General features: G+C 41.6%; 1 long non-coding RNA gene across 3 annotated transcripts; it reads right to left on the reverse strand.

Annotated features, from left to right (window-relative positions):
* Positions 1-835: 835 nt before the first annotated feature.
* On the reverse strand, positions 836-6,078 carry LOC113349433. Of its 3 annotated transcripts, none has more exons than XR_003360173.1 (8): positions 5,884-6,078; positions 3,660-3,795; positions 2,721-3,399; positions 2,613-2,641; positions 2,161-2,272; positions 2,007-2,078; positions 1,304-1,549; positions 836-1,189 (listed from the first exon to the last, which is right to left on the reverse strand). It is a non-coding gene; the product is annotated as an uncharacterized LOC113349433 (long non-coding RNA). The 3 variants fall into 3 exon arrangements; XR_003360174.1 differs by lacking the exon at positions 3,660-3,795 and having other exon boundaries at positions 2,721-2,892; positions 3,013-3,399; positions 5,884-6,075; XR_003360172.1 differs by lacking the exon at positions 3,660-3,795 and having other exon boundaries at positions 5,884-6,076.
* Positions 6,079-12,095: the final 6,017 nt, after the last annotated feature.

Raw genomic sequence — 12,095 nt, forward strand, 5'->3', positions numbered from 1 at the left:
ATGCATAAAAGATTGTGCAACAATTTTCACAGTTCAATCAACACCAACAGTCACTGCATTTGTAGCTTCTTGTACCACCAAACTCCATAATTTCTCAGGTCAACGACAACAATTATCTCCTCCCTGCAACCACAACAGCCATTGACTCACGGTAACAACTTGTTGTTCTTCTATGCATCAGATCCCCTTCTCATATTAACAGCAGCACAAATTTTTCCATTTCAGATCCACCACAAGCCCTATATCGAGAACCCTTAAACTGTTTCTTGACCTCAAATCTTGTTGAAAGCAAAGGCGTTCCCTGTAATCTCTTATTTGTATTCATTTTGAAGAATTTTGAAGATGGGAAGCTAATTGAACTGATGGGTTTTGATTGAAATAGTGTTGTTTTTATATGTGGATTGAAGAATTGATGATGAAGTTGCAGTAGCAGCAGCAGTAGCTATAATTATGGAAGCAAAGAAATGACAAAGGTTTTAACAATAAATCTGAAAACTTCACAGCCGCAGTATGTAACTTTTAAGAACCATAACTCGATTCAATTTCATCATCAACAGGTGCTCGAATTCTTCTTCACCGATTTATTGAAAATCCAAGATTAAGATGGTGATGAAGCTGTTGAGATCAAGAGAAGAACAGAGAAGATGAGATTTGAGATGAATATGGTGATTTTAGGTTAGTTTGGAAAGAAGAAAAACGAAAACATAATTTCTCAAAATTATGGGCCTGCGCATAATTTTATCACCGAGAATGAGTGCGCGCCTGAGAATTTCTGAGCGTGGGTTTCACAGTGGGAAGAATCTGTAAAATGGGTCTGCCTGTAGTTTTCACTAAACAAATTGACTTTATTAATTTATTAATTATTTTTTAAAGAAAATAGAATATTCCAACATTAATTAGAAGACATCCTAACAACTCCAAATTACATAATCTACTGTCACTGCCGCTCTAACTTGAATGCTCTCCTACGGGGGTCACATAGGCCTTTGGCCACCTAATAAAATTACCAATAGGAACATCCCGAAGTACAGCATCATCTCTGTCGCACAACATTGCACTTGGCTCAATGATTACGTGAAGCATGCAGTTGTAGTCGTCATCAATCAGCACTGTAGTATGACATATGCAACTGCAACTGGCTTTTTCCTTAAGTTCCTCCAAAAGAAAAGACCAAACGACAAGGGTACTACTGGCATCCCAATATCATGTATATTTAACAAACAAGACCAAGTTAGTTGATGAAATCATGATAGCAACATTATATGCATCTGACTACACATTACTAAGAGTTGTTAGAAATCACCTGCTGGTAAGAGCTATTAGAGATCTGATCATGTACTCCAATGTTGTTTTTCTATCTTTCAGCATCCAACTGTGCTTTCAAAGCTTCTTTTTTCTGCTTCTCTTTCAGCACATTGTGCTTCTCTTTCAGCACATTGTGCTTCTCTTCCTGTAACCTGGCCTTCATAAACTCAGAAGTAAGAAACTGAGATTTAGAAACACCAGCACTCATTCCGCGTATGTATCCCTTTCGATCAGCGCCAAATATCTAGCCATATTTAAGAAGTATATTCAAATTCCATGAAATTCAGTTAAACAATTAATGTAACACATGGGCATTTCTTAGACTACTGTAAAGATGGAAAGTCACCGGCAATTCACAAGGCGGCAATAACAGTATACACATAGAGGGAAACTTCAGTTATTAACAAATTTTTCCTATACAGTCTAGCACTTATGTCTTCAAACATATAAAAACTAATGAAATGTACATAGTGGTGCTGGTGCGGGCTACTTGAAGCAGCGATTACTACTAAAACATAAAATAAGATAGTTCTACAGATGCAACAGTACTACAGTATGGCAATGTGATTGTAAGAGACTGAAAACAATTGCAAACCAAATCAGTAAACATTACTGTAAGAGAGCAACGTAACCACTATCACCATCCAATATATAAATTCAAGAAGCAAAAAGATTCATGCAACAACAAATACACCACTAACCTTGGTAACAGCGTCGGTTCCCAAACACTTTTGTGCTGAAGGATTTTTATCATATTCCTCCTGCACCAATGCCTACATATCAACAGAATCCAGCTAAAGTCAACTGATATCATAGATATCAACAAATAATATTAGACAAAACAGGAGAACCTACTAATTTTGCAGCTGCCAGTGATTTAGAAGATGAGGGATTATCATCTGGGGTGACTTTGTGTCTTCAGAAACACGTCTGGCATATATATCTCACCAGTGGGACTTTCTTTTTCCTGTGACAACAAAATGCATCAAATACTGCACAATTTTGTATCAAAAGACGGCATCTTTGAGACAATAAAGAAGAGGTTTCTACTGACAAGATAAGTGCATCAAAATTCCATTAGATGCTTAGATAAGTAATCATTCTACAGTATCACTTCTTATATAATCTAACCAGCTTAGTTTCTTCAGTTAATATTGCAATTTAAAACCAACTGGATTGAAACTAATAAGTGACCCTTTCAGATTTTCCTGATAATCTAACCAGCTTAGATTTTCCTGATAATAAAAAATTCCACTCAAAATCAAGTACTCATAAATTTTATCACGAGCCATTGTTGAGAATCTTACTGGTGTTGAACTTCCGCCTCCTGATTTTCCTGTAACATCATAATTAACAATCAGTACAACACTTCGATAAAATGAAGCAACAATTCAATTTAAAAAACTTAAACTTACAAACACAGCTTCTTCCGAATTACTGTTATCATCTAAGTTCTCTGCGGTTAGGGAAGATTCTTTAGCTATGCCAGTAAAGACAAAAGGATCCTCAAAAGCATTCACATAAGGACTTCATCGTTTTGGAGATTCTAAAACAATGTGCCACTTCCTATCAGGCCTACTCTCTTCCCTGCAATAAAAAACTGAAGTAGCTTGAGAAGAATGGATAAATGGCTCATCAGTGTCTTGTGTGTTTCCCATAAACCGTTCGAAGTTTACATAAATCTGTCTTGTAACCGGATCCACATACCATCCATTCACCTTGTCTTCGACGCGAACCCAATCAAAATAAAATACAGTTTGCTTGAAGGTGGTGTAATCCAGTTCTAGAATTTGTTCAACAATTCCGAAATATGGAACTTCATCGTTCACCGTGTTCTGATCTCTGGCACTTTCTCTGAATGTGGTTGTGGACATACCTTTTTCTGCATCAGCTGTATAAAAGATATATCCATTTACTGCATATGCATTATGTGATACTGCATATCCAAATGGACCATCAACGAGCCGCTTAAAATCTGTCATGTTTTTTCCCTGAAATTGTTGTGTTAGCCATTTCATGTAATCATCAGGCTTCCTTGAATTCCTTCTTCCTCTAACATGTTGATTAAATCTTTCAACATATGCATCATACTTCCTGTAATGAACATACATAAAAAACAATATGATGCTAGTCAATATTCTGTAAGACTGTGAAGGATCAAATCAAATAAAACTCTCAGACACACTCATAAACCAGGCTCATCTGAGTCTTGTTCTCAAAAAATGAAGTAGCTAAAGATGTCAACAAGTTAAAAAATTAAGATATAATAAGCGTACTTAGTATCAAGATGATTAGCTGGAGGAAGGAAAAATCCAGATGAGATTAACAAAGATAGCGATTAAATGTTTCAATACCTGGAAATTATCTACCACAGTGCTTGCATACCAGGCAATAGAAACTTTTAAGATGGTTTAATCCTAAACACTTGCGAGAAAAAGGGGCTTATGACTCTTGCACGAAACTCCAGGGGTGGAGGTGGAGCTGACAAAGCTACAACGAGTGTCGGGAACAGAATTAATCGCAGACAAGGGGACTGATATAAGAACTATGAAATGAGAACATATTCCTTACAGGGGAGTGATACAGGAAAAATCCAAAGCTTGTATGTCTATCTTTATGGGTAAGCAGGATACATACATAGAGTAAATTAGCCACAAAACTCAATTAAAAAGTACACACTCTTAATCTAGGTCATGGTAAGTTATGTCCACAGAAGCTGCATCGAGCAGAGAATCCCCAATCTTATATTCATAATGAAAAAATTACCAAGTCTAGAACCACCTATTGCATTACTAAAATACAACCAATTGGACCTTCCAAATAATCTAATCTAAACATGGAGTCTATCGCACAAACTAGTAATATTCACCTAACACACAGAGGCCGAAAGTCAAGCAAAGAACATACTTCTGCAAGATTTGGACGGGAGTTATGTTATTATTCCCCCCTAATCATCTATTCGCACAAGAACTGAACAATAAAAGGAATCCATCAAAGTAACTAGCCAATTTTTGGTCTTCAAAAAATCCAATTTTTTGAAAAAAATCACCTTGACAATGGCAGGGATTTCTTGTTCTGATTTGTATTATAACTGAAGGTTCATAGTCAGTCATGATACCCTAATCTAAAGGTCCCATTAAGGCCTTGATCAATCACCAAAAGTGAAATGAACAACAATAGGGAAGATAAGAAAATGCTCAAAGACAACACTAAACCAGTAGACAGTAGTTTATGCTGTCAGCCGTTGAATTTCATATAAATAAGTTAAGAAATTGATCGTGTAAAATGGGCAATCAACTGGTACCAAAATCCAACAGGTGTCTCTAGGATGGGTGTCAATGCAATCAAAGACAACCCACCTTAAGAATGAAAAATTTATCTACTAAAATGACATAAATCCACCTACAACATTTGGTCTTTCCAATAAGGGATTCCTTACGCATAACCATTTCCTTATCTTCGGCTACTGGTTCTTCCTGGTCATAATTTTGACTACCTATGTCCACAAATATGAACTACGAAATCTAATAAAGGACGAAATAAAAACCTGTAATCTATATCTGTGTATGGACTATGAAATGAAAAGATAATGCATGCAGGGGACTGATAAAGGACGAATTCAAATTCTGTAATCTCTATCTGTTGTAAGAACTATGAAATGAAAACATATTGCTTGCAGGGGACTGATACAGGACAAATTCAAAGCATGTACGTCTATTTGAATGGATAAGCAGGATACATGCATAGAGTAATTTAGCCACAGAACTCGGTTAAAAAGTACACAGTCTTAATCTAGGTCATGGTAAGTTATGTCCACAGAAGCTGCATCGAGCACAGAATCCCCAATCTTATATTCGTGATGAACAAATTACAAAGTCTAGAACCACTTATTGCATTAATGAAATACAACCAATTGCACCTTCCAAATAAACATGGAGTCTATCACATTAACTAGTCATATTCACCTAACATGCAGAGGACAAAAGTCGAGCAAAGAACATACTTATGCAAGATTTGGACGGGAGTTATGTTATTGTTCCCCGCTAATCATCTATTCGCACAAGAACTGAACCATAAAAGGAATCCGTCAAAGTAAGTAGGCAATTTTTGGTCTTCAAAAAATCCAATTTTTTTGGTAGATCACCTTGACAATGGCAGGGATTTCTTGTTCTGATTTGTATTTTAACTATAACTCTAACTATGAAAGTGAGATCAGATCATGAAATTTGACAATTTATGAACATCAAAACTATAAATATCAAAACTTTGCTATCCCAAACCCATATTGAATTCAATCAAATCAACATGAATAGACTCCCTCCTAAACAAATTTTCTCATAAAAAAGCCAGTCTTATTAGGGTTTACCTATACAAAATCAGTGTTCATAATATAGATTTGAAAACCACTTTAAAGCAATAAAACTAAACAAAATCATTCCTTCCCAATTTCAGCCTTAACCAATTTATCAAATCAAAATCTTAGCATGTACGATTTTGGTCTCAAAAACTAATTTTTTAGGTACCAGGTAGAAACTTAAGTTAACCCAGATACAAAGATGAAAAGGAATCGAAACTTACTAGAAATCGTCTTCTTCTTCTTCTGAGTTTGAGTTTTAGAGATGAATTTATTTCTTCTTATTTTTCTCCTCTTGGGTAGTTTGGTTTCCGGAGGGAAAAAAACAGGCGGCGTGGCGAAGAGAAGAACTCAGAAACCACTTATATTTTTTTGGTTTTGGGGTTTGCTAGAATGGAAACCGATATGCCTAAATGCAAAAGACTTCTGGCTAATATGGCGGTGGCTAATCAAAATTGCAGACATGGCTCTACGCAAAAGACTTGAAAGAAAATATGTCGGCGGCTAACCAAAATTATAGACATGCTGTGGTAAGCCGGTGGTTAGTCATCTCTTGGTGCGTCGGACTACGGTGGTTGGTCATTTGTGGGTGCGTACTAGAGGATTAATGATGGGCGTATAAAGACCAAAATATATGACGGATGTATTTGCGGAATTGTATGGTTCATCATTAAATCACATGTCTAGAAAAATATCACGCTTTAGGCTAACCCTTCTGGACTAGATTAGACTGCTAGATTGGCCAAAAAGTGTGGCAAATCAAGAAAAAAGTGTTGGAAAAAAGTTAACACTCTATCTGACTACTTCTCTCTCCTATCATTTGCTCGCAGTTCAACTATCAGCGAGATTGAAACGCTGAACGGTGCGACGCTGAAAAAGTGATCCCAACGCCGAACAATTCAGCGCTGGATGATTTTACAGCAAATGTTTCCGACAAATACGTACCCTCTCCTGACATTTATTAGTACTTGAAATCCTCACCATCCAAATTACACACGTGTAAACATAGCCGTCCATCAAGGGAAGTTGTCCCCAAGACAAACAATAATTGAGAGCTTCATGCAGTCTGTCAACAACTCAACGCATAATACGGACAAGGGAAAAATAATTAATTAATTATGAAATGTGATGTTTGGCGCCGAACTTTTAGGCGTTTCGCTGCTAGATTCGTCATCCCATAGGAGTTAGGAGGTTGCCCTATCTAACGTGGATGGCCAATCTAGCAGCTAGATATCTAGTCCATAGGACTTAGCTTTAGAATAACAGTTTTTTTATGTTAAATGGTGGACCCCATTATTTTCATGTTATATGACGGAATTTATTTGTGAAATCCTAATCACATAATTAATTTGTCATTTAAAAGCGTGATTTAGAGCCCTTTCTAGACTAGTGTGCCCACTAGGAATAACATTTAACTTTCAAGTAATCAAAAGCAAGAGTTGGAAAACAATACATGTTTTCCCAAACATTAAAGAGTGACCAAGTCACTGAAATAAACAAACATGTATATGGACAAACTCCTTTTTCAAACAATGTATAATATGGTGTCAACCAGTTACACACCTAATAACTATTGATATCACCCCTGTTGACCCATAGTAAGCATAAAAGCTGAATTCATGTAGATATAAATGTGAAGGAGCGTATCCTATTGTTTGAGGGTGAAAACGGTTTCTGCTGATTTTGGTAATTTCGGGTGTGTGGGTGAGAAATGAATTTAAACCCTAAACAATGTACTACAAGGGAGTACTTTAGATTCGAGAGATCAATCTGTACAAATCCGGCCTAAACCAAGAAATGGTCGTTCCAGACTTACTTGGGTCACAAAGTGAAGGAGAAGGGTTGATTTTGGGGAGGGAAGCGAAGAAAGTGTTGAGACCAGAATAGTTGATTCTGGAAGAGTAGTTGTTTTCTACGACTTGTATCAGAAAGTGGGAAGCTAATAGATGGAAAGATAACAAATATTTTCTGAGTGTTATATGCTCCTGACTTGAACCTCTTGTTCGGTGGAAATAGGTAATGCCTATTTATACAAGTCGAAGTGAAACGTACTCTGGTCTCATTAAGAAATGGAAAATGGGTGAGTAAATGGGAGGAGGTGGTAACCGGTAACGCCTGGAATTGATGTTCCATAAAAGAAAACGTTTCACCATTACTCCCTGTATTTCCTAACCTCCTCATCTTTATGATACTTTCTTATAACGGGCGTAGTCTACGCCGCACGCTGTAAACCGCCAAACCAATACCCAATGAGCATCCCCCAGTTTGTGACATGTGTTGATGTCTTGAGTGTTTTAATGGAAAACATGTAGCATGTTGTTGTCGTCTGGCAAGTCGAGCTTAGGAGACTTGCCGTCTCGGTGACCTTCGACGGTCGAGATTTTTCATCTTAAGAGGAAAGGTAGTCGTTGATTATTGCAACCCTTCGTTTGGTAGCCAGAGGCATGAAATCATGCTCGGTATGGCTTTAATATGGCATGGTTTAGGCGCAGCCAAAAGTTAGGGTTTTGGCTTTGTTTAGGCGCGACCAAACTAGGGCCAAAGTTGCCATGCGTTAGCTGGTAACCTTGGACGGCGAAGATCTGCATCTTAGGATTGAAGGGTGGTCGTTGATCGTCGCACGCCTTCGTTTCGGTAGCCGCATAGGGGAGGCTGGCATGGTATGGTGCCGCAAGGTGGTTGGCATGCCATTGGCCCATGTGGCATGGCATGCCTTGGCGCGGTTTGGCATGGCCAAAACTAGGGTTTTGGGCCAAAGGTTACCATGCGCTGTCTGGCGACCTTGGACTGCTAGGATTTGCATCTAGGATTGAAGGGTGGATGTTGATCGTCGCACGCCTTCGTTTTGGTAGCCGCATAGGGAAGGTCGACATGGTATGGCGCGACAAGGTGGTTGGCATGCCATTGGCAAATGTGGCATGGCATGCCTTGGCGCGGTTTGGCGTGGCCAAAAATAAGGTTTGGGACAAAGGTCACCATGTGTTGTCTGGCGACCTTGGACGACTAGGATTTGCATCTAGGATTGAAGGGTGGTCGTTGATCGTTGCATGCCTTCGTTTTGGTAGTCGCATAGGGAAGGCCGGCATGGTATGGCGCGGGAAGGTGGTTGGCATGCCATTGTCACATGTGGCATGGCATGCCTTGGCGCGGTTTGGCGTGGCCAAAATTAGGGTTTTTGGCCAAAGGTTACCTTGTGTTGTCTAGCGACCTTGGACGAATAGGATTTGCATCCAGGACTGAAGGGTGGTCGTTGATTGTCGCACGCCTTCATTTTGGTAGCCGCATAGGGAAGGCCGGCATGGCATGGCGCGTCAAGGTGGTTGGCATGCCATTGGCACATGTGGCATGGCATGCCTTGGCGCGGTTTGGCATGGCCAAAACTAGGGTTTTGGGCCAAAGGTTACCATGCGTTGTCTGGCGACCTTGGACGACTAGGATTTGCATCTAGGACTGAAGGGTGGTCGTTAATTGTCGCACGCCTTCATTTTGGTAGCCGCATAAGAAAGGTCGGCATGGTATGGCGCGACAAGGTGGTTGGCATGCCATTGGCACATGTGGCATGGCATGCTTTGGCGTCGCCAAAACTAGGGTTTTGGGCCAAAGGTTACCATGCGTTGTCTGGCGACCTTGGACGTCTAGGATTTGCATCTAGGATTTAAGGGTGGTCGTTGATCGTCGCACGCCTTCGTTTTGGTAGCCGCATAAAGAAGGTCGGCATGGTAGGTCCAGGGAAAATGGCGCGGACGACTTGGCATAGTGGGGCCAAGGGATTTGGACGGATTGGCATGGTGGGGCCAAGGCAGAATGGTGTGAACGGTTGGCATAGTGGGGCCAAGGCAGAATGGTGCGGATGGCGTGGCATAGTGGGGCCAAGGCAGAATGGTGCGGATGGTGTGGCATAGTGGGGCCAAGGCAGAATGGTGTGGATGGCTTGGCATATTGGGGCTAAGGGTTTGGACGGCTTGACATGTTAAGGCCAAGGGTTTGGCATACCACTAGCGCATGGTACGACCATCATGGATAGGTCCAGGGGTTTGGCATTCCATTGGCGCATGGTGTGTCCAACATGGCTAGGTCCAAGGGTTTGGCATGTCATTGGCGCATGGTGCGGCTAGCATGGATGGCATGCCTTGGCGCGTTAAACGTGGTTGGCATGGTTTGCCATTGGCACCGTGGTGCGGCTGGCATGCCTTGGCACGAAGATATGGATGGCATGGTTTGCCATTGACACAGTGGTGCGGCTGGCATGGTTGGCATGCCTTGGCGCGAGGATGTGGCTGGCATGGTTTGCCATTGGCACAGTGGTGCGTCTGTCATGGTTGGCATGCCTTGGCGCGGAAATGTGGCTGGCATGGTTTGACATTGGCACAGTGGTGTGGCTGGCATGGTTGGCATGCCTTGGCGCGGAGATGTGGATGGCATGGATTTCCATTGGCACAATGGTGCGGCCGGAATGGTTGGCATGCCTTGGCGCGAGGATGTGGCTGGCATGGTTTGCCATTGGCACAGTGATGCGGCTGGCATGGTTGGCATGCCTTGGTTCGGAGATGTGGCTGGCATGGTTTGCTATTGGGACATTGGTGCGGCTGGCATGGTTGGAATGCCTTAGCGGGGAGATGTGGCTGGCAGGTTTGTCATTGGCACAGTGGTGCGACTGCCATGGTTGGCATGCCTTGGGGAGGTAGCATGAGAATTAGGGTTTGGTATGGATGATGTTAGTCAATATTAAGGATTTTTCCGTGGAACATGACCCATGTAAAAAAAGGTACCCCGGTAATTCTTATGTAGGCATGTTGGTTGATTCAATAAATGTGCTAATGGTCATAGTGACGTCATGTCGGATGTACAGTTTTACGATTTTAACCCTAAGCTAAAAACCACCATCAATATTAAGTCCCATGCTTAGCTCGGAACAGGAGCATTGTTGTGAGGTAAGCATAAGATGGTGATAGGATAGGACAAAAAATCGAAACAACAAGTCGTGAAAAGATGGTCAGGAAAGTCCGACTAACCTTTTTCGAGAGATAAAGAGAGTTTTTACTTCCCGTGTTGGCGGCCTTGCATAAATTGTAATGGTGGTGCAGACCGTGGAGTAGTGAGATGAAAATTGCCAGCTTAGTCTGGCCATGCATCACCTTGGATGGGTTAGGTAAAATCGTGACGCTGGCTTGGCGAGTTTGTTGGTGTTGGTGAGGCAAGTCATGGCGCGACACGATGGCGCAAGGAAAGACACGGTTTGGTGAGGCAAAGCATGCGCGGACGGTGGTGCAAGGCATGACACGGTTTGGTGAGGCAAAGCATGCGCGGTTTGGCGTGTGGGGCCAAGGAAATGGCGTGGGCGCTCTTGTCATAGTGATTTGTCTTCGCGGTCCCGATTGCCTCTTTTCCTTACTTGACTCAAATATGAAGTCCTTTCCTTATTCAAAACCCCGCAAGTGTTATGCCCGTAGAAAGGGGGCGTTATTCCTTCTCCTCACGTCACCTTGTCGGTCTTGTTTTTTCCAAGTCTCGGTGCTGGCGGCAGAGCGTAACCATGCGGGAAAGCGTTTCTTAAACATGTACTTCCGCGTTTTCTCGCCAAACCTTAATTTACCTCACTAGTTAAAAACGGTTTTATTAGAATCTGATATCACGCCTCAATCCGCGGCTAGTAGGAGGCTTTCTTTTTCGGGACTTCATCGCGCTGCCGGTTATAAGAGATGATCTTGAATCCTTCATTTGCGCAGGTCGTTCTGAAATCGTGTCTATCCTCTATCCTTTCTCTGGTTTTGTAGCGCATAATGGGATCTTCCAATGACAGACATATCTCCAATTTTTCGGGGAGAAACTTTGGAGCCGACCAAAACCAGTCTTCTTCTCATGGGGAGGCATTGAATAGAATTGAATCTCTGTTTCGTGAAGTCGGCGAAATCATTCGGGACATACCTTTGGAGGAAGAACGGGAAGGCGGCGAAGCATCCCAGTGCGTTGGGAGGATTTGGTGCAACAAAACCTCTTCACGGTCCACTGTTAGGAACGGCGGAAAACCGAGCTTTGAAGCTTTTAGGGGAAAATCAACGTAGCTCCCTGTCCAAGTCGGTGTCATAACCCTTGATTCTGATAAATCGGGAAATTCTCTTCGAAAGGTTGCTGAGAAGACTTCCGAGGAAGATGATGATGTCGCGGTTGATGAAACTGAAACAACTTTTGGAGAAGACAATGAAATTGTTGTCGGTGGCATTGGAAAAGTCATGGTGGCATACGCTGGGTTGGTTGCCGAGGCAGATGTTGGTAAACAGACGGGTGATGTTGCTAATGAGACAACTTCTGGGTGGGATGTTGAGGATGCTATTGTTGATGTGGCTTCTGGATGGAACCTTTGCTGGAAAGATTGTTGGGGAAAGTGTTTGAAAAATCTCTGACCGAGGCATTGGAAATTCACACATTAGCTTTCTAT

The sequence above is a fragment of the Papaver somniferum genome, chromosome 2 (assembly GCF_003573695.1).
Source record: "Papaver somniferum cultivar HN1 chromosome 2, ASM357369v1, whole genome shotgun sequence".
Classification (NCBI taxonomy): Eukaryota; Viridiplantae; Streptophyta; class Magnoliopsida; order Ranunculales; family Papaveraceae; genus Papaver; species Papaver somniferum.